Raw genomic sequence first — 24,314 nt, forward strand, 5'->3', positions numbered from 1 at the left:
CACAGTCCTCAGCACAAGCAGAGCAAAACACAAGATTTCCAGAGAGGCTGGAGACATTCTGTTTGGCTTGTTCAGCCTTCAGGACTAGCAAGAGAGGCCTGACTCTGAAAGGGATCCTTTAACTTTTGCAGTTGTTTCAACAAAGCAAGTGTGGAAACTTATTCTAGAATAAGTGTATTACTTCCTACATTTATTGACAGTTTTTAAAGACATGCATAAGGCTTGCAAACAGCGATTTCAGTAATTTCTATCCCATTTGATGGGAAAAACAGGAGCTAACTAAGAGCCATCAACTAAACACATTTGCTTATTGTTAAAACAGATAATGTTTTCCCCATCCGGCTGCAAATTAGATTGTATTGGAGCCCTTAGTTTGTGCCAAACCAGCAGGAGGGAGGCATTTTCATTAAAAATGTAGGTAATACAGAATTCTTCAAAGATCTTAATGAACTACAATCCCACAGCATGAGAAACTGATGTAATCAAAAGGAAAAAAAACCTGCTATAATAAAAGTGTACTAGCTGTAATGATGTTCATTAAAGTCATGGTGAACCCAAGGCCTTTTTGTGCTAAATGCTGTTTCCAACATGAAAGTAAAAGATGGAGACTACTACAAAGGTTTTAAGTAATAGATGAGACAGCAGATGGGCACAGGCAGATGGGAAGGAGCATAAAGAGGCAAATACTACCGGTCACAAATACTGCCGGTCAGCTTGCTTGGCAGTTATCTCAGCACACCCAGAGCTCAACCACAGTCATGCTGTGGGTGGGGGTTTTTGTTTGGGGCAGGGGTGAGTGGGTTTTGCATGGTTTGTTTGTTTGTTTGTTTTAAGTTATGCATTATTGCAATTGAAGGTATTAAAGCAACTGGAAGAGGGATAATGAGATAGCTCTGCAGATGTTTACAGGGAGAATTGAGGTCGCAGATAATCTCACAGTGTCACCTCTACCTTCCCCTCTAAGGATTTGTGTCAGTTTTAGTGGGTTATATACTCAATAAGCAAATAACTGGCTTCAGACCTTCCCACTTCATACTGTACAACTACCTTAATTTTGGTGAAGTTCAGCTCAGAATTTTAATTGCAAGAGATTTTGGTAATGGGGGTGAGGTGTATGTTACCTGTAAAACTAAACGTTGTAATGTGAAGAGGTGTTTGGTCTAAGGGTCTTGTGGTATTAAATATGTACCTGATTTAACTTGGATTGATGGGTCATTACTGTCATCAAAACCACATTTTCCCTTAATAGTCTTTCTACAGTAGAACACTTTAATATTCTTCACTCTGAAATATTTCATTTCTGAATTCATCATTTTCTCATGCTGTGAGATGCTGACACTTGATGCAAAAATTATGCACCAACTATATTACTAATAACAAAATACAACTATCTTTTGCTATTCTGGACAGGCTGGTGGCTCCAGTACATGCTATTTTACAGTTATACTGCCATAAAATTTATCTTTGAATAAAGATCAAAATGGAACAGTGAATCATGTTGATTTCCAAGTGTAGTGAATAGAAAATATTTTTTCGCTTATCATCTTAAGATGGCTATTTTAAAATTATGTTACCAGTTTCTTATTGCATTTATTAATTTGAATATTGTTTAAAATGTATCTGGAACGCTTTTTATTTTATTAACTTCTAAGGACTTTTTGATTTTTTTTCAGGTTTTCAATGAGCTTGATGGAAAATTGCAGAAGAGGAACCTAGCCATGGCCTGCAATCACTATTCTACCGAACCCAAAATTTAATGAAAGATATGCAATAGTTTATGACATGTGAAGGAAACATTAGACAAGGCAATCTGAAGACAACATATGTAGTGTTCGCATAATAGGGATGACTGAAACAGCTATTTTCAGACAAAGACTTCCTTGGGCTAAGGCTGAACCACAGATAAGCCTGGTCTACAGAAAACTTCTCACACTGGCATTTTTACTGGGATAGTTTCAGTCACTGGCAGCTGTTCAGCTGCGATTCATTTTTCCAATAATTTACATCTTTCACTATATAATTACAACCTATAGCTATAAATGTTGGCCTTCACAGGTTTTATTAATTAATAAAGACTTTTCTGAACGTGTTCACAGAACTGAATGCTTTGGGCTGAAATTTTAAGATTCGACTATTTTAATGAAATTATTAAAATGTGCCACAGTATTTGAATATATTCACTTTAATTCTAAACTCATCGTCTCTTTTGGCTCTTCCCCAATGGAGGTGCCAATAACAAGTTTAAAAAAAGTGTTCACCAAACCACCTTGATCAGTTTGGTTTCCCTTTGCTTTGTTTTGTTTCTTCTTCTTAGAAATTCAGCTTTGTGCAGACAAGTAACTAGCATTTTTTCCTGTTTTCCATTTTAAGTACTTTTTCCCTTGAAATGTCAAGTTTCCAGTTTACATCATCTCTCTTGGTGATGCATCAGATTTCAGTCTTTCCACAGCTGTGTGAGCTGTAAAACAATGGAGTATAATTTGCATTTTCTTCATTTTAGAAAAAGGGCATTCTTCTAAAACGTTGAACACAGTATGTTTCATCCCACTAAGCAAAGATAGTATGTAGTCAGTCATTTATGCAATATTTAAGTAGCTAGTTTTTCCTCTTCAACATTGCTGTCATTCCTCTGTTTAGCGGCAATCATTTACATGCACAAACATCCTTGTTTTAGCTACAAGTAGCGCTGAAGCAGAGATAGCATAACTGTACACAATATTTTTCTTCCAATATTTAGCTTTCAAGTAATTTTGATTACCAATTTTAAGAAAATAAATCTTAAAAAATCCGTTCTAGACAGGAAAAAAACAGTAGAAACAAAATACTGAGTCTGACAAATAGCAGTCTCACCTAGCATCATGTCCTGGTTTCAGCTAGGATAGAGTTAGTTTTCTTTGTAGTAGCTCATATGGGGCTACATTTTGGATTTATGCTGAAAACATTTTTGATAATGTGGAGATGTTTTAGCTGTTGCTAAGTAGTGCTTACACTGGTCAAGGACTTTTTCAGCTTCCCACACTCTACTGGGTGCACAAGAAGCTGGGAGGGGACACAGCCAGGACAGCTGACCCCAACTGACCAAAGGGATATCCCATACCATGTGACGTCATGCTCAGCATATAGAGCTGGGGGAAGAAGAAGGAAGGGGGGGACATTCAGAGTGATGGTGTTTGTCCTCCCAAGTAACCGTTATGTGTGATGGAGCCCTGCTTTCCTGGAGATGGCTGAGCACCTGCCTGCCCATGGGAAGCAGTGAATGAATTCCTTGTTTTGCTTTGCTTGTGTGCACGGCTTGTGCTTCATCTGTTAAACTGTCTTTATCTCAACCCAGGAGTTTCCTCACTTTTACCCTTCCAATTCTCTCCCCCATCCCACCGGGGGGAGTGAGCGAGCAGCTGCGTCATGCTTGGTTGCTGGCTGGGACTAAACCACAACACCTCACTAAACCCCAACCCTGGACTTGCATAAGAAATTTAACAAAAAGATTTCTTCCCAATATTTGACCTTATGAAAAACTTTCCCTGCTCTTTGAGCCACTTGACGTTGCCTCAATAAAACTGACACAGCTGTAAGTAACATTACTTGTGGTCTGGCACCATGGTTGCATTCCTTAACTGGGCAAGCATCATCATGCGTCTTGATCAGCCCTCATCGGGATATCTTGGATGACCGAAAAGATCACACGTGTGCAACTTTTTTGGTATGCAGGCCATCAGCAGTGCAGATGTCAGAGTCTGGAAATTACAGGGGCATGAAGAAGCAATCCCAAGAGAGACCATCAGTTGTACCCAGGGACTGCTGCAGACAGAACATGTTCAACGCCATAGGGGCTTATTCTGGTACTTCACCTGATGCTTTTCGTTAGTGTTTCACATCTCTAAACTACTTTGCTACAAATGAAACTACCTTCTTTCTGCCCTTATTCGTCCTGATTATCACAATCTTCTATAAACTGGAAGATTACAGGTTTGTTCCCCCAAGCTTGGCCTAATGAAGTTAATGGTATACTTGTAAGCCCCAGCCATTTCCTACGCTACTGCTGCCTATTCCCCATTTGTATTTATTAATACTTTGATTTTCCCATTCCTAAAGGCATTACCTAGGAAAGGTTTAGAGTTTAATTACTTCAAGATTTTAATTTCCATCTTGTCCTATCAGATCACTTGCATCCTTTCTCAGATGGCATCTTCCACCCATTTTACGGGCACCCTTTTTATCCAGCTTATATTAAACAGGAAGGAATGCAAACAGACAACTGTAGGCTATGGCCTTGTTGAAATGCATCTGAGTCCCAAATCTTCCTTTAATCTTGAAGTATTTAATAATCCCCGCTGATATCACACGGGTTGTTGCTGACATGCACTGCTACTGCAAATCAGGTCATTTATTCAGGTGTTTTAATATGGACTAAAGAGCTCGTTTTAGGCTCCTACTCTCAAAAATCCCTATTTACATACTTGTGCCAATGACCATTACACGAAGTAGTGGACATGTACGAATGGCAGTAGCTTCTATGTAGAAGCAACACACCTCATATAACTGAATTATGCAAAAAGTGAACCTTCATAAGCATAGCTCTTCCTCTTGCTCAGTTTGCAGTATAGAAAAGTTTAGGGTTTCTTCCCTGAAACAAACTTGCACCAATAAATTTAATCACTTTTTGCTTGACCGAGTCATAACTTGTCATTAGTTTCATAATATTAAAGTATTCTTTACATAGGCAGCAAACTAGCTAGTAACAAGTGGATTTTTATATTATTTTGTCTATTTGTCAATAATCAGTTACAGTACCTAAAAATCAGATACATCTCATCTGATAGATAAATCCAATTAATCATTGGCAATTAATTATTTCTCCCACAGAATCAGCAAAGTCTGAGCTATGAATTAAATTAATTGGAAATTATGCTCAAGCAAAACTTCATTCCGTGGAATAGACACTAAGTCCTCCAACTTCTATTATCTACTCAAGCCTGAGTTGTCTCTGAAATATGGTTTTTAAACAAATCTGTTATATTTTCCTTCTCTTTTTTGTTATATATCTTTGCTTTTTAAGTGTACCTCTTGTCATACCACCTTCCTTCCTACTACCTAGTTAATCTATTTTTTAATTTCCTGTTCATTGATTTTTTTTTCAGTTAACTCTGTTAAGGAAAATGAAGATTCATACCACTAACTTGAGCTTACAAGAAATGGAAAAACTTACCAGGAATGTGGTAGACTACTGTGATCTCTGCTTCCTTCAAGAGGCAGCTTTAGTATTTAAAACAACTCAATACAAAGAACCTGTATGGTTTACATTATGACAGTCATCACAGATTCTCTTAATATCTATACAGTAGTGTATTTTGGGAGACAGCTGGATGAAGTTACTCCTGTTTCTAGACTTCATATAATTTTTTTACAAGACATTTGTATTGAAGGCATTGTGAAATACCTAATAATTAGCAACAGAAAATGTCATGGAGACACCTGGAAGTATTGCTAGGTGGTCAACACCCACTGGAAGACTCAGCTTTGGCCACTTACAATTTCAGCAAATGTCAGTTATTCGGGAAAACAGTATTTGGGCTATGCCCTTCCCTACCACCTCCAAGACACTGCTTGAGCTATTTCTTACACTAGGATTGTGCAGAAAGTTGCTTCCTCCATGTAAAAACAAACAAGCACACTTAGGTTTTGCAACGTGCATTTAAAAATCCACAGGGGTTGTTAGTATTTAGAATTTAGATCTACCACCCAGGTAGAAAGTGAACATCCAGTAACATTGTCCTACCATGTCTCATGTTTGTTTTGGCCAGGAAAAAGAAAGCTTGGCATAGTCAAACCCAGACCCAGAGCTGATCAGAGGTGACATTTTCAGTATTGGCTCTGGAGACAAGATAGCAATTAACCTGCTCAAGCCCCCTGAAACTCCAGGATAGTCCTGTACCATCTGAATGTTTGGAGGCTGTGGCTTTTCAAAGTTGAGTCTTGTTGCATTGTGACTGTAAAGAACTGTTCACAAAGACAAGATCAGAACTGTATTTACAGTGAGTACAGAATATTTTATCTTTTGATAATTCAGACTTCTCAGTTTTTCTTATTTTCACAGTCTTTTACATAGTCAGTCCAAATAGCAGTCCTTTATTATCGTTAAATTTATTAGGTGTATAAACCTGAAGTGCTTTCTGACTGAAGTTTCAATCATCCTCCCATCCATCCCCTCTGAATTTGGGGCAACCTCTAGTATTAAGCAATGCAGTACAGTGCACACTGTAAACAAATGAACCGCTACGGAAAGCCTCTTTTCCTTCAACTTGACTATTTGCTTACCCCATAGCATAAGTCAATACATACCTGTCAGTCAGATGTGATCACCAGGAATAGACATTCTCTGGCACAAATTGGGCTACTGTCATGCTTATCTTTAAAAATGCTGCCGACACCCATGCTTTCTGGACCTGTTTCATCGTAGTGATGCAACACCCTGCGAGGGTACTGTATCCTCCTTTCTAAAACCAAACTTTAGGGGTGCAAATAGTTTCCTTTTGTTGTTCACCTTCAATTTGCTAACTCAGAACACTTTGCAAATGTAGACTTTGGGGAAGATCATGTTACACATTGACAACTCTAGCTAAAGCCGGTAGCAGGACAAAGTTATATGTGCACTTTACTAACAAGCATGGTAAGCATAGTTGATAGAATCCTGTCTTATTTACATTGCATGAGCTATTTAATCCGCTCCGACTGAAAGAAAAGCTAAGAGAGCGGTTAACACACTGCCATGTATGAAAGAGAAAAGTACTTCCCAGTGGGGAAGAAGTGCAGTGCAAGCAAATACATGCCCTATAATCGTGCACTTTGCATAGATTTATACTGAAAAGTGCTTGTTGTTTTCAAATCCCTCTAGACTATGCAGTAGCAACCCAGAAAAATGGCATGATTTCCTATCCTATGAAGCTGAAGCCCAGCTGCAAAACGTGATTGTTTTTGTAGCAGGAGAGGAAACAGTGAGAAGGGGAAGGCCCCAGTTCAGTTATTTGAACTGTTTGCCAGCTTTTCTATGCTGATGCTGCTGCAGCTGTATTCAGGCATTCTGGAGTATGTTTTCTGTGTGAGAATGGTTGACTTCCTCTCATTGGAAACACGTTGAATAGCAATAAAGCAGAGCTTTGTAGACGTCTGCCCACACAGTGACTATAGCTTCTTCTCTCTTTAGCAATAGGAGCAAATGTAATAATGGTTATCATGTTTCAGATTTAAAGAATATGGTTTACTTAGTGTAAAAGTGATCTGAGCACACATTAGATTCTCCTGTAAAGGTGTACCATATTTCATCTGCAATCTCTGATTTAGTTTAAAAATGCAGTGCATTCAAGAGCTAGGTGATCACAAACTGCATGTAGTACAGACCTTAGCTTTTGCAGATATTAATTTCAAGGCTTACACTGTAACAAACAAAATAATATTGTCATTATCTTATATCACATATTTTAACACATATTTTATTTCCCTAAAAAAAATGATTTGTAATTTCAGATGTCAGAATCTTATGATTATGTAAAGAATAATAAATAAGTTGTTATTTCATTGTGGGTGCCAGGCAATCACTCTTATTGGTATATACACTGAGCCCATTTTTATGTTCTAAACCTGTATTTTTCCAATTGCCCTTTTTGGAAACTTTCACTTGGGGAGCTGTAAATCTTCTTTTTAAAAACTGAACAAAAGCATTCCTCCTCTTTTTTCATAAGGAAAAGTAAAATGACTTCCAACTGGACAGCCCTGCATTTAACATTTGTTTCCAAGTTCAGTGTGGTAGGCAGTTAGAACTTTCACATCTCTGGAATAGAGCTGATTTCTCCCAATGGCTCCCATAAACTGGCATTAGAAACAACCAGCACTTCAACACACTGCAGGTGTTGGATTGAGAAAATGGATATTGCAAATGGAGACACAGACAGGCAGAATGTCCTCTGACACCGAGCTGAGCGAGGACTGCTATTTTAAAAACCTTTCATAAAACTGAAAAAGATGAAGTGTTGTGCTGGTCATCCCAAAGAGAAGTCCCAGTTCGGAAGAACATGCAATGTAAGAGCCAAGGTACAGTAAGTGGAAAGGGGAAAATGAGAAGAACAGAGGTTCAAAGTAGGTAAAGCCCTGGATATATCCATTTCTGCCCCTCCTCAGGTTAGCTTTCTGTCTGCCCACAGAAGCCTTTACCACACTCTATTGTGACTTAAGAAAAAGGGGTATACATGTATCATATGTATGTCTATGTATGTGCGCGCATCTCTAAGGAATTAGTGAGAATACAGGCACTTTAAATTGTGTAAGCGAAGAGGAATTCACACACAGGCTTGTTTTCCATCATTCGTTTGTAAATTAACCGCACACACCAGGCATGTTTTCTCTGCTGATTAAGTACCAGTGAGAACCAGAAACATGGTAATGTGCTTAGTAGCACTTAAACACATGAAATATTTTCAATGAAGTATTCCATTAGCTGGAATATTTATGACAGAAGAAACAGAAGAGTAAAAACACCTTTTATCATAGGACTTTTCTGACCAATATTGCAGCAGTACCTGAGACCTGTTTGAAATATCCTGCGAGATGGTCGGTCTTACAGAAAACTGGGTCGTCAAAAGCAAAGATTAGGCAGAGACAAAAAACTGCAAATTGGAGACAAGTTTGAAAGTCTCCTATGTTCATTTTCACAGTCCTGTGCTACTACAACTGCCTGTTACTGAGCTTTTTGATAATTTTCGGCAAAAAGAACATTGGCGGTGTCATAAAAATAATGCTCATCTCTTGAACAATGCTTTAGAATTTGAAGAGAAAATATTTAGGTAAAAAATTCTGAATAAAAATTCTTGTTTGATCATTATGAGGTTATTTCTACTTTAAAATACAGTACCACTCAGATCTTTAAATGCCAGCATTTCTGTAAACAATTATTTTTCTTTCTTATTCAGGCAAGGATATAACACATTATTTGCAAGGACTGTCAATATCTATTACATTGTCATCCACCCACTGGTTTCTTCATCCAGTACGGAGTCATAATTTACCAGGAGAAAGATTTTTTTTCTAATGCATATTTACAATAAGGTCATATGCCTTAATACCCATGGGTAGTAAGAAAATTAGTTCTGACAAGATTTCCGAAGAAGGTCTGTCCCCTTGTGGCTGCATAACACCTCCTCGATTCTCAGGCTTCATTTAGAAAACAAAAATGCTAACTTTTTGACTCAAAGGCTTCAGAAACAGTGGCTTTTTCACTGCCCCTTTCACAGGTATTTGCTGAAGCAGAACTTATTTTGAACCATTTTTCCAAATATTTGGCAGAGATCTTCCACGGTTTAGCCACCACGACCATATATAAAATTCTCAGCAACCGAGTCTAACTTTGGGATTCATCAGTTACTAACACATAGCTCTCAGTTTGTGACAGATCTCAGCATCTGCAGGTAATGGTGTTCTGTTTGCCTACGTACTCAGTCTGAGATTACTCAAACAAGCGCTTGGTGAGATGATGCTCCTGTATTGGGGTCTTCGTGGAAAAACATGTATCAAGAACTCATTCTGATTCTGCTTATAAAAGTACTGTAAACACTGTGTTGTTATTTTCAAGGACCCGTACATAATAAAACGATTTATGAAACACAGCAAACTCATACGTCTTTAAGACTTGGTTTTAAGACTTAAAGGAGTGTTATCATCTGGAGTTCACTGAAGGTCCATTCATGAAAAATTTCAAGTGAGTTCATAATTGGGTCTAGATTATGTTTCCTTTGCATGTAGGCCTTGATATAGTTAATCTTGCATCAGCAATTGTGGTGACAGTGGCTGTCTCAATGATGGTTCCTCATTATGGCTTTTTGCCATTTGCTATTTTCAGTTCTTGAAAGTGGATAGCTGTCCTTTCATCTTAATAGTACCCTGTGAATTTTGATCAAATCCTTCTTTGAGCTTATATGACATTGGTCTGGTTACCCATTATGAGGCTTTCACACTCAAACTATAGTTTCCCTAATAAGTCTAACCTATTGGCCAGCCAGGTCAATTGTTTCTCATTAGGAATAATAAATGGCCAATTCTAGTACAGAAGTACATAAGAAATCTTGGGCAAATTCTGCTTTCCTTCCATTCCCTTTCTCTGATTTGCCTAAGGGAACTTTTTATACCTGACTTGAGCAATTTTTCCTGCACAGTTAATTAAAAAAAAAAAAAAATCAAGATTAATTTCCCTGTGTTACTTGTTTTCATACCGTTGTTCATTCCGGTACAGCTCTTTACAGTGGCCCACAGAGCAGGGGTGAAATAGTGTGTGTGTAATATTCAAAAAAGAAGAGGACATTTTTCGTTCCTCCATGCAACAGGAAGCAAACAGAAGAAGAAACGACACTGACTTTGTAGACGGGGATGCATAAGCATTGCTGCTGAACGCGCACACTTGCTTTCTCCAAGAAGAGTCTCCAGGAGCTGGCATTCATTAGTAGCAGAATTAATTATAAGGGACAAATCAGAATGTCTACACTTCTAGCTACCAATGCTGTCCAGTGATTCTAGTGTTTTTACAGTTTAATTTTTAGATGTAAATGAGCACACTGACATCCGCCTACATTCAAAAACCCTGGAACAATAAGGGAAGCTACAAAATGAAAAGCAGGGGGACAGTCAACAAGTTAAGAAAGAGCTGATGCAGCTGTGCCATGTAACAGCCGTACAAGGGCGATAATTTTTCCATATTTTTTTTCTACACGTTATATGAAAATCTATATTCTAAAATTGTGACTCTCCTCACAATTTTATACACTTCCAGGCCCCAACAGAGTAACCATCCATAATTCTATGTACACACACATCCAGCAGTATTTTTATATATATTAAAATGTGTAATTTAATGATCTCTACATAAATCTGTATGTAAAGATGTGTTCACATACATGATCCACTGCCTGCAGGATAATCATTCTTGCTCAAAGCCACCTGTAATATGAAAGTATGCAAGTCTGGGGTTCTGGTGTCTTTGCCATGATTTATTCATCTGCCTTCTGAGAGTGTGTTCAGATAAGATTTTGGATCTAATTTTACCCTGAGATTTTATGCAAAAAAGGCAGAGATGACCACGTGAAGACTGAAACAGAGTGCTGTCTTTGAAAGCTGATAAATATCGGTTTCTTTTTGTCACGCTTTTTAACAAAGTTGTCATTTAAAAGTAAAAATATGCATAAAGCTTAAGTACCAAACTCATTTAATGTGCTCCTCAAACTTTCAAAAAAATAGAGTGATATTTTTTGCCAGTGAAGGACTGCGAGGCAAGAGAGTGATTCAAAACAGTATTGTCTGTATTATTAATACAAAATTCCCAGACTTGGAACTGTTCATACCGGTGATATTCCATCTATTCTTTTCCTCTGCAATCCTTCCTTCCTTTCTTCTGTGATCTTTTTTAACTCGCACTTCAGCATTTTATCTTCAGGTTTTCGTATGCTGTATGGTAGTCTTCACACAATAAACGCATTGCAAACTTCTCTCTTCGCACTGTAAAGAATTACTGTTAGGATGTTCCTTTCATACAATGGAAGTATCTAGCCAAATAACTGTTTATCCATAAGAACGTATGTTCTTACGGCCCAAAATATTTTTCTCAAACCTCCTCCATCTTCAGAGAGAAATAGGAAGCTGAAAAAGATTTACGTATCGAGGAATTAGTGGGTAGCTGACTTAATAACTCTCCATCTGTTGAGGTTTGGGCATGAGGCACTTGACAGGTGCAACATAAATAGAGTAATTACCAATGAACCTTCCAAATAAAGCGACTTCCTAAAAAAAGAAAAAAAAGATCTATCTATAAATTAACTTCCTTCTTTCGGATTTTTGTACAGGATGGAAACGTGTGTTATTTGCCCAAAGTATTCATAAAAGCGAACCGCCCCCACAAAAGCCAGATGAACTTCAAAAGGCAGTTTCCCTTCCCTCTAAACCCCGAACAGCCTCACCCTCGGGCTTCACGCCGCGAAACCTCAACCCACGACGGTGCCCGGAGCTTGCCAGGGCCTCACGCCGACGCCGCGCCGAGACGGGGGCTGCGGGGAGCCCCTGCCACGGGCCGCGGCTGCCGCTGGAGCCGTGAGTTACGCCCTGGGACTCGGGCTCAGAGCAGGCAAAGCACGCGGTTACCCAGGTATCTGTTGCGGGTGCACGGCTTTGAGTCTAGCATTGCAGGTAGCTATTTTTTTTCCCTTCCCCCCAGGAGTCAGGTGTATTAAAGCCCTATTAGGCCAAGTTACGGGGACGAGTTACCGGCCCGTCAGGCCCGAGAGGACGGGCGGGCGGGCAGGTTGCCACCGCTTGCCTCGCCGCGAGCCGCCGCCAAACCCAGCCGCCAGCGGGCCGAGCCCCCCCCTCAGCCGGCAGGACAGCGGTGGCCGCCCCGCGCCGGCCGCCGGGCTTCCCTGGCCTGCCCCGCCGCCGCCGGGGTGCGGGGCACGGCGGCTGCCCTGGCCCCCTGCGCCTTCCTGGCGGCGGGGCGCACCTCACCTCCCGCACAGGTACCGGGCCGTCGCGCTGCTCTCAAGGTGAGGGGCGGGAGTAGGAAAAAAACAAAACCCAAGGGAGAAGAAAACCCAAACCGCAAAGCGCCGGCACCGAGCGGGGGGAGCTCCGCGCCCGCCGGCGGGCGGAGTAAGCGCGCTTGGGCGGCGGCGGGAGGGAGCGAGGCGCGCTGCTGAGCGCGGTGCGGGGCTTTCTCCCGCCCCCGTTCCCCGGCTCCATCCCCGCCTCTCCCGGTGGGTGGCGGGGGGGGGGGGGTGTGTGTGCTGCCCTCTGGCACCTCGGCTGCCCCCGCTGCATGCAGCCCCGGAGCGCCGCAGCCCAGGAGGACGCGCTGGGTGCGTTGTGATTTACTCCTTTCGCTTATTTGATGGGTGGGTGGGCTTTTTTTTTTCCCCCCTTCTTTCCGGGCGGCTTCGCGGGGGGGCCTGGCGGGACCCCCCTGCCGCTGCCGCCGGCTCCGCCGCGTTTGTTGTTGTGTTGTGGTCCGGGGAAGGAGGCGGTAGAGCGAAGGGTTCGCCCGGGGCGGGGAGCGGGAAGGGTAACGTTTCGACTTGCTTCTCTTCCTCTTCGCCCTGCGTCCCTCCTCCCCGGCGGGGCGGCCGCGGGGGGCTCGGCGGAGGGTGGCGGCGCCGCGGGACACCTGGAGCGGGCGGCGCCGGCAGGGACGGGCGGCTGTAGGTGGCCCCTGGGCTCCCTCCTCCCCTTGATTCCGCCTCCGGGACAGGTACCTGGGGACAGGGCGAGCAGCGCTCGGGGCGGCCCGAGCCACAGCCAGCCGGGCAGGGGAGGGGAGGGCTGCCCGTGCCTCCCGGGAGTGCTCCCTCGCCGCAGCGGGCGGGAGAGGGGCGCGGGGAGGCGGCCCCGGCCCCGGGGGAGCCTCTGCCGCCGGTGCGTTGCATAACCCGGCGGGGCGGCACAGCCTGGCCCGTCCCGGCCGGCGGCGGGAGGCCCGACGTCGGTACCGTGGGCTTCCGGTTTCACATCGCGGCCGTGCACGGAGTTTTAAACAGAAACGGCCAACTTCTCCTTTTTCTTTTTTTTTTTTTAAATTTCTTTTTTTTAATTACCTCACGGGGCACAGCCCCGCCCCAGGCGGGGAGCTGAGGAGGGGGGCAGGTGCTGCCCTCGCCGCCATCCCACCGGCTGCCCCCCTCCGCCTGGGCACTCACCGGCTCCCGCCAGGGATTCCCGTGAAGTTTCTGTGAGGAGGGTGGCGGGACCGGGCTGTGGCCGGCCCGGGGGCGGCTGTGAGGCTTCCCGCCGCGGCTCCTGTCAGCGCCCCGGGGGCCCTGCCCCTGCCTCCTCCTCCGTCACCGGCTTGGCTTGGCCGGGAGCTACCGTACCTTTGGTGCGTGTCCCCGGCCGTGCTCGGGCTGTGCGGTGTCCGCGGAGGGATTGGCAGTGGGGCTGCGGCGGTAGCGAAGGCTGCAGTTTTAGCTTCTTCCTGTGCTTCTGGGGACTTTTTGAAAATCACCCAACGGTTTGTCTTGGGAAGAATGTAAACATGTGTTTTTGAAATTTTAAGCAGGGCCGTCATGACAGTATTTCTTGTGAGTGTCAGATTTGCCCTTCAATCTATCAGATGCTACATTTGGAGTAATGTTGATCAAAAAACCAAAACCCCAAACCTATGAAGAAATTGTGAAAGTAAAAGCTTTCTTGTGGAGAAACTTCAGTTTCCCCTCTTTTCAGTGGGACCAGAATTGAGCCTCAGGTGATCAGGACTGACAGCACATATATTGCACTGTTTTATTTCTGTTATATCCACTAATTGTTTTTAAAATGCTGGGATGAATAAATGTAACAATGTCTGTGGGGTACTGCTAGTTCACAAACAAGTTAACCTGTAGATTGTAGGGCGATTGCCTTTAAAGGCTTGAAATACCTGGCTGGAAGGATGAAGAAGTGCTCCCTGTCAGTCAAGGTTAATAATAACAGAGTAGGAGAACAGTCTTGTTTTATGTTAATGATTTGATTACTGTTGGCAGTGGAGTAAGAAACAGTTCTCTAGTCTTTAAATGGTCTTAGAGCAGTCAGTGATAACTGGTATGAGTCTGTCAAAGCTCTCAAGCATCATGGATTATGTACCTTTTGTGTTTTACATCAGCTCTGCCAGTGTGCATTCTGAATTATTCTAAAGGGCACCCATGAGAACATTAAAAAAGCTACACTGGGCTATACCAAAGTTTCTACTGGCAGGGGCCATGAGTAGGTGCCTAGCAAGGACCGAGTCAGGGAAAGCTTGCAGTGGTGCTTCCCCACGATACTCTCTCTGGGCAGCCGTGGCTCAAGAATTCCCTTGGGTGCAAGCGTTGCCTTTTGTGCTTGATGGACAAAAACTTGGGGTTTTGGGGGTTTGTTTTGTTTTGTTGCTGTTTTGTTTTTCTTTGATCTTATACAGTAGTATTTGAAACCATGTAGACATCTAGTGAGAAAGGTATCTGAGGAAATAGGTAACCAGATGGGGAGTGCTTTACACATTATGGATCGCTACTAAGATGGTCAAAGGGCAATTTCTAGTTTGCAAAGGTCCGTGCGTGGAAGTGATATTAATAGATATTACCTTCCCAAGCAATGTTCATGCATTAGGCTCTGAGATAATCCATCTAAAATAAAGCTTAATATTTATAACAAAAAAAGAAAGGCGGGTGTTACGCTTTTCTAATGTATCCTAATGAAATGGATTCAAATTAATTTTCACTGAGTTGGGAGAAAGCCACGAGTAAAATGTCATGTTTTGTCAGCTTCACTGGATTTATAATAAGTAGAGAATTAAGAATAGAAATTGAGAGTTTTATGCCATGCTGTACAATGAAAGAATGTACACAAACTTTTAAAGCCCCTGTTCTATAATGATAATTACTATGGGTAAGGTAGTGAATGTTACAGTCATTATTGTAGGGATAAATTTGGGCCGATCACAGACCCGTTACTTTATGATAGAAATTGCAGTGCGTTACTTGAACAGTTTCATACTCCTAGTTGGTTAATTTTGTGTGTTCTTGAAAACTTTCATGACAAAATTGTTATTCCATTGGGCTTTATTCCTGATGAAGTCAGCTCCCATAAGATTCTTAGATTTCTAGTCAGCTAAGGTCTTACATCCTTTTTAAAGACAAGCTTGCCAGAATTATAAAAATCATGGACTCAAAATACCCTGCATGTGCAGAGAATGATTATATCTGTTTTCAAGGCATGGCAACAACCAAGACTTGACGTTGGTCACCCTGTGAATCAATAGCATAACTGGGACATGCTTCCGCTTCTTCCTAGTTCTGGGAGCTTGTGAAGATGAGTGTTAGCGGTGTGTTGGATTACAAATGAAGGTATGTGAAATGGTAATGGTAGGATCAGGCAAGAGAGCAACCCATCCTAGGGGAATGCCAGTGTTCTCTTTCAGTGCTGGCTGGAGAAACACAGAATTTGGGAAGAGAGATGCGTATGCTGCTGCGTATGCACAAATTTCCCGTTTATTCTTTTTGCAATGTTTTTATTCATTATTCAATATAAATTACCCACGTGGTTGAAATAGCCACTTCAGATATTTATTCCATCAAACTGAACATATCATTATAGTTTAGACTCTAATTACTCTGCTACATGATTGTTATGACTAAAGAAACGCTTTCATTGCAAACTGTTGAGAGAAGGCAGATTAAACCGAAATCCATGTCTCATAACAACTTTTGCTACTTATGTTGCAAGTAAGTGTTCAGAATGATGTGCTGCCTGTTTTCTGTTAACTTCCTACATGACAAAAAGAAGTGCTCATTCATTGGAACCTGGGCAGTTTGTTTCAGATTTTTACTTACCAGAATTAAATTGAATTTACATGAGCATAATGATTTTTGACAGTCAGCAGAGTATAGGGACTAACGTGGATGAAATCTAGTGTTCTTTGGCTAAAGCACTGCAAGTATAACCAGCGTTTAATGGGGGAGAAGGCTGGCAGGTTTCCAGTTCAAGACTCTGGTCTTGCGCACGGGTTTAAAGTGTAAACTGTCATGGATTAAAGGCTAGCACTGTCTTCTGGATCATTGGTGAGGTGCCCAGTCCTGTGGTGTTTAACTACCTTAATAATTTTTCTCTCAGGCAAGATGTCATGTTGAAGTTGTAATCCGTGTTTTCTGTGGTGAGGCTCTTACTTAAATAAAGGACACCAGTGATGAATACCAGTAGGTCAGGAACTTTAGGTGCAGTTTTTAATACAGCCAGTTGATAGTCTTTAATGAAGCAGGTTTGTCTGGTTTCTTTAAAATGCTCTGAGGATGGAAAGGGAAAAAGCCATTAAAGTTGTCCAGAATTGTTAGGTGCTTCCAAGAGAAAATCATCAGGATGCTGTCATTTCTGAAGAAGCTTTAATTTGTATGTATAAAAAAAAAAGTTAGCAACCAATGGAAGAAGAACCAGAAAAAGGATATATGCTTTAGAGCTTGGCTGCTCAAATAACCTGTACAACTGGAGTTTCAGAGAGATAACGCTAGGCTCCAGTACTTTATTTGCATAGTCCTTGTGTTAATACCCATTTTATGGGGCACCTGGCCTTCTGCACAAACTGCTTGATTTAGACCTAATTAGATAATTGGTATAAAATGAACAAGTTGGTCTCTGAGAGATGGATCCAGTGGCCAAAGACAGTGGCTAACTTCAGTGGAGGTTACATTAGAGCTATATTAACTGTAGCCTTCAGTCGTAGTTCTGGGTCTCACTGTACTAATCATTCTGCAGGCAGATTGGTCTCATCCCCATGAGACAATACGGTGATACTGACTAGTTCATAAATTAAAATGACACAACCAAAATCTAGCTCCCTAGGGGTTTCACCCACCTGAGAGTTTAGACAAAATGTTCTTAGTTGTGCTAAGGACTGTAGAATTAGCTGTGGCTGGAAAGAGAGGCGTGAAACCTCATTGGCGGCTCTCCCCCAACGAGACAATGATGGTGTCTAATCTTATGTATTCAGTGATGTTAAATAGAGGCTATGTCACACTCAGTTTTAGATTTTCATTTCATCTTGGTCAAATCACTCTGGATTTTCTGTATTTCTTTCTCTGGCTATTTTAATGTATTAGTAGCACATGAAGAAATTTTTCTCCTACATCTAATCACCATGCAAATATCGAGTATAATCCTGGTTGAATCCTTGTGTCACATGGGCTTTTGGGTATAGTAGTAAAAATTTTTATGTTAGTTATGTGGTTGATTAGCCATTTCATTAACTTTTCTGAAGAACAAATTGGACTCATGTTTTCTTCCTTTGCCATCTGTTTTCAGAGTCCGGCTTTTGGTTTTTCTTAAATTTTCTTGATGTCCAGGAGATATCAGTCACTCTCATCTCAATTTCTACACCTCCTCTTCTTAGTTGAGAGGTTTGCAGAGACTGACACTTTTGTAAAAGGTTGACCATCCGGGGCGTAACTCTTCTGTAGAGATGTACAGCTTCCTACTATTTTCTTTAAAGGATTCAGAATCTATTATGAACAATTTTTTGTGGCTAAAGAATTTCTAAATAGCAGATACTTGAACAGTTCCTGACAACAGCAATTGGGTTTTAATGTTCTGGGTTTTTCATATTCAGAAAAAAGCTTTATGCTTCTTAAAATGCTCAGTTAAACATAATTGGAGAACTCTTTGGTTAATATAAAGTGAGATTATTCCTGTGAGGCTTCTTGTATCAGTTGCAGGAACTGTGAAATCCCAGCTCTGTTGCTTGGAATAGCTGTAAATCTTGGATATATCCCAGGAAAGCCCACACAAAGGGTAAGTGAGAGAAAAACAAGAAATAACATGGAAATTTCCAGCCAGTTTTTTTTTTTTTTTCAGTCCTGAAGTGATTTTGAAATAACTTGGTAGGGAAGTTAGTTTTCTAAATCTTTACTTCACTATTGCTTTTTATTTTTTTCCTGATGCTTTTGTAAGGCCTTTCGAAGGGGAGAAACAAGCCAAGTAATAAATCTGAGAAGATTGCTCAAATCAGAGTTTATCCTTTTTATTTTTTTAATTTTTTTTAAAAACGCAGTGACTGAAGGTCCAACAGTGATTTTTATATTAATATTTTTTAGATTTCAACCAGTTTTGATCAATGTATCAGCTGTACTAGGTTTGTTTTGCACGTAGAAAGGAAAGATGGTTTTTAAATTTTACTTTTTTTATATTTTGTTCCAACACTTGCAAAATTTCTTAGAGTACAATTGCAATTATTAATGTTTAGTTTCTTCAACTTTGGGGAAAGCTTAAACATTTTGGAATGTTTAAATTCAGGCCTTTCCAGGTTGGTGAAATTAAGAAGTGAGGGAATCTAGCATCTAACTGTTAACGATTTGGAAGTGAGAGGGAAAGAAAAATCAAAGCAAATACACACCAACATATATTCCTGAAGTTAATTCAGGCATATAGTGTTTTAATATGTTACCTGTTGTGTTATCTTTGGCTTCGGCTAGAGAGCTGAAATCTCTGGATCACAAGTGAATAGTTGTTTGTTCTTAGCCTACTTCTTATTTAGAATTCACAAAATTCAGGTAAAACAATGCAGTTGGACAAGTTATAGGTATGTTTGGAATTCAGACACTTGAAAAAAGAGGCTTGGCAGCGTGAGAGATCATTGCTAACAGGCACACATAAAACTGTTGTGGGGAAAGTTTATGTATTGTTTACAACCCTTGTACCTGGTCTTAATATTTGATTTTAATCCTTAACTTTCTGAAAGAGATTTTTTCAAGAATACAGGAGAGGAAACATTGTTATCAGAGATACTCATATGTCCATTGCACCTGGCTGCATTTTTGAGTCAGTTGTCTTGATTGTGGTCTTGTGAATACATGCAAGACCGTGAAAAAATAATGGTTATATGCAATGGATTAGGTTTGACCAAGGACTTGTACAGTGCAACAGCAGCCTATCATCTCAATGGGAATATGTTTGTCCTCCAAAGATTCAAGAAGCCCTGAAATGCAGCTGTTCTGGAGTTGTCAGTGCCCTGCCAATTTTTTTTATTATTATTATTTTTTTTTTTTAGTTATAAATTGAGCCATGGCAGTTTCCAGATTAGAAGGCAATTGCATTCTGGGTATCCAAGGGTCTTTCAGAGGACAGTGTATAGCTGTTGTGTCTAGGGATCTACTGTCAGCCCTGTCTGGGCATGGTATTGCTAAAGTGTGGTATGGTGGTAAGAAGCCAACCATGAGTAGGTTCATCTTTGGGCATAAGGTGTTTCACTAGTAAAACGGTCACAGTAAAATCATAGTTTCCAATGTAACGATAGACTCGGAGCCCCAAGGACAGTTGTCCTGTACCTTCTACTTAGGATTCACATTCCAAGTTTTACTTGATAGACTTCAGATCAACAAACTGAAGTAAGGTGGAGTGCCTTCAGGTTGGTAATGCTGGTTGGGTGCATTAAGTGGTAGAGATTATCTTTGCTGTTCCCCGAAATCTTCTTCCTCACCAACCCAGCAGTATCACTTTCACCTTTTCTACTACAGCTGATCAAATGTCACTCATCCTCAGGCTTTATATAGGCTGGGTTAGTGTCTTGATGAAGACACAGCCTAGACTTTTGGTTTTTTAATGCAGCAATTCTGCAGATCCCAGTGACAGCTGTTATTGACCTCTGGCCTTAAAATCTGTGCATAAACCTGAGTGTCATCAACATATCCCTAGCTCATGGCCATTTTCTTCTGACTAATATATATATTTAGAACTTCTATTGGCTTCCCATAATACCCGCTCCCAGGAAGTGTTCCTGGAATTTGTGACAAATTCCTTGAGTAACCTAGACTCTCAGCTCATCTCAGAAAAGACTCATCAGCTTCTGGGATCACGGTTAATTCCACAACACCTCATGGTTAATAGCAAAACATTGCTTTATTATGTTGTGTAATGTATTGTAATGTTTTTCACTTACCTTCTTCCATCGTTATTATTTTCCCAGATGTCAGCTTCCCTCTTCTCTTCTGATTCTAAAATAAAATCAGTCCTTAGTTAAACTCTTGTCAAATCTTTTAATAGTCTGCATGAAAAGTAGTGTTGGAATATCATCTGAAAAGCTAGCAAGGCAGAGCTTGCAGTGATTAAAATAAAATCATATACTTGTCCCTTTGAGTGTTCAGAAGGTACAGAATGAATTAAGATGGATTGGCGCATCCGTTCTCTTTTTTGTGGGAAGGACAGCCATACAACAGGTGCAGCAAGGACCTGTTAGAAAACTATGGCAGTAAAAGCTGAAGCCAAAACAAGGAAAATAACTGGACGGTGTTTTCAGTAGATCTGTGGTATGGGATAAAATACTGATGAAACAATTCAAAGCAGTAACTTTGGAGATCGATGAGTCCCTCAAAACTTTATCCATAAAGAATGATATAATCATTGTAATAGGAAATTTTCTGATCCTTACTGTGTTGCAATTGTAGTGTTTTGACAGCTCACACCATTCTAGAGAGCTAAAGTAGGAGCAAAATGCATAATTCCCTACAATACTAAAGTTCACCTGTCAAGTTACACAGTGATCCCATTTTAATTTGGTTCTTCAGTGAAACAGTCACTGAAGAACAGTCAGCAATTTGATTCCGGGCATTTTCATCTTGCATTGCTTAGTTCAAAGGAGGTAAAAAAAAACCAAAACACAATGCCTGAAGGGCTGACCAAAAGTCAGTGGTGAACTGTTGTGGAAATCATTGCCTGGTGTGCTTCTTACGGGCGGAAACTTTTCACATTTCTTAAGTCAGCCTTGGTGTTAGTTTTCCTTTTATTTTTGTGAAAGCAGAAAGGAAACAAAACAGTAATATTTTATTCATAGTTGTTTTCTAGCTTAATGTAAGTGCTCAAATAATTGGGACTGACTTAAAGGAAAACAATTGCAATTATCTTGTACTTTGGATTTTGTTGGGCCCTTTACTCTTAGACTCTTCCCCCAAATGGTGGAAGTTACTGTATGGAGGCACTTCTTCCTAAACAAAGTGCATAGCTTCTACAAATAGAAACTCACTGGCTTGGTTTTTCATAATCTTTTATAGGGACTGTTACTTTGCCCTGACTTGTTTGTGGAAAAGAGATAAGTATAAGCTTCTGTATAGCTTTCATCAGCATAGACTGACTCAGCACTGTTCACCTGGAGGGTAGGCAATAACTTGGCTTGGCTTTTGTTTTTCAGAAAGATATTTTGGTCAAATGGGAATGCACCCAAAATAGTCTCACAGGGAAAAGTTGTTGTTTTAATGGGAATTTTAGTAGGTCCTTTTCAACTGAATGCAGGGCTGTTGGTGTTGAAAAGTTCATCTTAAATTTTGGCTGACTTTTAGAGTGGTTTGCAAAATACTTTATTCTTCTACTCCTGTGGTAAAAAGCTTTGTATGTGGTGTGGTTATTGGGTTTGGGGTTTTGTTGTGCCTTTTTTGTTGTTGTTTTCTTTCTCCCTTAATTCTAACTTCTGAACACCACAACCTCCTTTATTAATGAAAGCACTATAGGAAGAAATTTGATTCCAAATAAAGGCTGGAATTGTAGCCACACGTAATAATTTTTTGTGCCCCTGGAAAGCATGAGAAAGGTGCAAAATAGTTTTTGTTACTTTTCATTGGCCTTTTGTCGTAAATGTTTGTACATTTCATCTCTGTGAGTAATATTTTGTCCAACTGTTAGGCCATAGACTGCATATAGCAACAATAAATGTATGCTCCTTGACTTCAGAGGAGTTATCTGGTACAATGCTAAATAGCATCATGTTCAGAATTCTTAACTGTGGTTTTTATTCTACCATAGGGACTGTTACATCAGCCACGAAGTGTATGTGGTACCTGTAGTATCTTCTTAACTATAATTAGCTTTTATTTCTGGTGGTTCCCCCCCATAGCTGCAGTGCTAATAAGTGAATTAAGATTAATTGTGGTTAAGGTTGTTCAGTCTTTCCTGACTCAGTGAGTGGAGTAGCTTTGTAAAGGCTTTTGAAGGACATGTTCTGTGAGGCCTTTTTTGGCAGTCATGTGACTAAATAAATAAATATGCAGATCAAAAGAACTGCGTATTTAAGTGCATGCAATTCAGACGACAGTGAAGGCATTCAATTTACTGCATGTACATATGTCATTTGTACAGCATGTTTTGAGTATGTCTGAAGTTTCCCTTGTTTTCCTGGATGCATTGTGCCTAAATGTGCGTGCTCTGCATAACATATGTATACAACTCCAACATAGATCTGTAGACTCATTCAGGTTAGCAGAGACTTTGAGAGGTCTACTGTCCACCCTTCTGCCCAAAGTGGGGTCACTCATAAGATCAGACCAAGCAATGTAGGGCTTTGTTTAGCTGCATCCTGAAAAGCTGCAAGGACAGAGATTCCACTGTTTCACGGTACCTGTTCCAATGCTTGATTATCCTTGCAGTGTATTTTTTTCCCCTATCTAATAAATATTTGTAACTTCCCTGGTTTCAGTTTACGTTGTTCTCCCTCCATGCACCTTAGTAAAAAATCTGGCTCCACCTTTTTAGTAATTTACTTTTAGATATTGGAAATTTGCCATCATGTGCATGAAGCAGAACAACTGCTTCCCTCAGGCCACTGGCTGTGCTTCTGTTACCAAAGCCCAGCATGCTGTTAGCTCTCATTGCTGCCAGGTGGGCTGCCGATTCATGTCTTGCCTACTGTTGTCCAGGACCCCCAGGTAGTTTTCAGCAGAGCTTCTCACCAGTAAGCTAGGCTTCAGGCTGTGCTCTCATTATTTTTCTGTCAGCCCTAAGTTATTCTGAATGGCAACCCTACCCTCCAGTGTGTCATCTGTACCCCAAGTCTGGTGGTGTTTGCAGACTTATTGAATGTTCTGTACACTCTGCTGGGTTGCTATTAAAGATACTAAACAGGATAGGACCCCTAACCTATCCACTTGTAACCAGGTCATGGCCAGATTGTGAACCATTAACAGCTACTGCTTGAGCCTAATGATAGAGATAGGGGTATTTTATCATCTAGTAGTCTACCCATCTAAGTTATATCAGGTTAGGCGCAAAGGTGCGGTGGGAGACATTGTTGAGCCTTGCTAAAATCAAGGTAGGTGATACCACTGATCTCCTCTCATCCACAAATCCGGTAATTTTATGGCAGACAGCAATCATCTTGGCCAGGTATGATTTATCTTGGTAAATCCATGCTGGTGATTCCCAGTCACCACCACAGAACCAAAAAATGGTGCACAGGACCACATCCAGGTGGGTTTTGAATGTCTGCAGGGAAGGAGGCTCCACAACCTCCCTGGGCAGCCTGTTCCGCTGCTCTGTCACCCTCACAGGAAAGAAGTTTTTCCTCATATTCAGGTGGACCTTCCTGTGTTCCAACTTGTGCCCATTGCCCCTTGTCCTGTTGTGGGGCACCATGGGAAAGAGTCCAGTCCCATCCTCTTGACACCTGCCCAGTATTGATGAGATCGCCCCCTCAGTCTTCTCTTCTCCAGGCTGAACAAACCCAGGTCTCTCAGCCTTTCCTCATAAGGGAGACGGTCCAGTCCCCTGATCATCTTGGTAGCTCTCCGCTGGACTTGCTCAAGCAGTTCCCTGTCCATCTTAAACTGGGGGGCCTAAAACTGGGCACAGTACTCCAAATGTGGCCTCACTAGGGCAGAGTAGAGAGGGAGGATGACCTCTCTTGATCTGCTGGCCACACTCCTTGTAATGCACCCAGGATACTGTTGGCCGCCTTGGCCACATTGCTGGCTCATGGTCAACTTGCTGTCCACCAGCACTCCCAGGTCCTTCTCAAGGACCACCACTTCCTTTACATGCCC

At 41.3% G+C, this 24,314-nt stretch overlaps 1 protein-coding gene across 3 annotated transcripts in view; it reads left to right on the forward strand.

Annotated features, from left to right (window-relative positions):
* The first annotated feature begins 12,496 nt into the window (after positions 1 to 12,496).
* The window catches only part of MBP (myelin basic protein), a 121,058-nt gene continuing 109,240 nt past the window's right edge, over positions 12,497 to 24,314 (forward strand). The window contains exon 1 of one of the 3 annotated variants that reach the window (XM_075084561.1): positions 12,497 to 12,569. The gene's annotated coding sequence lies outside the window, so the exon portion shown is untranslated. Of the gene's footprint in view, positions 12,570 to 12,704; positions 12,882 to 13,116; positions 13,271 to 24,314 lie in introns of those variants that run through there. The other 2 variants (XM_075084559.1, XM_075084560.1) reach the window with 2 other exon arrangements.

Source organism: Phalacrocorax aristotelis, chromosome 2 (genome assembly GCF_949628215.1).
Source record: "Phalacrocorax aristotelis chromosome 2, bGulAri2.1, whole genome shotgun sequence".
Classification (NCBI taxonomy): Eukaryota; Metazoa; Chordata; class Aves; order Suliformes; family Phalacrocoracidae; genus Phalacrocorax; species Phalacrocorax aristotelis.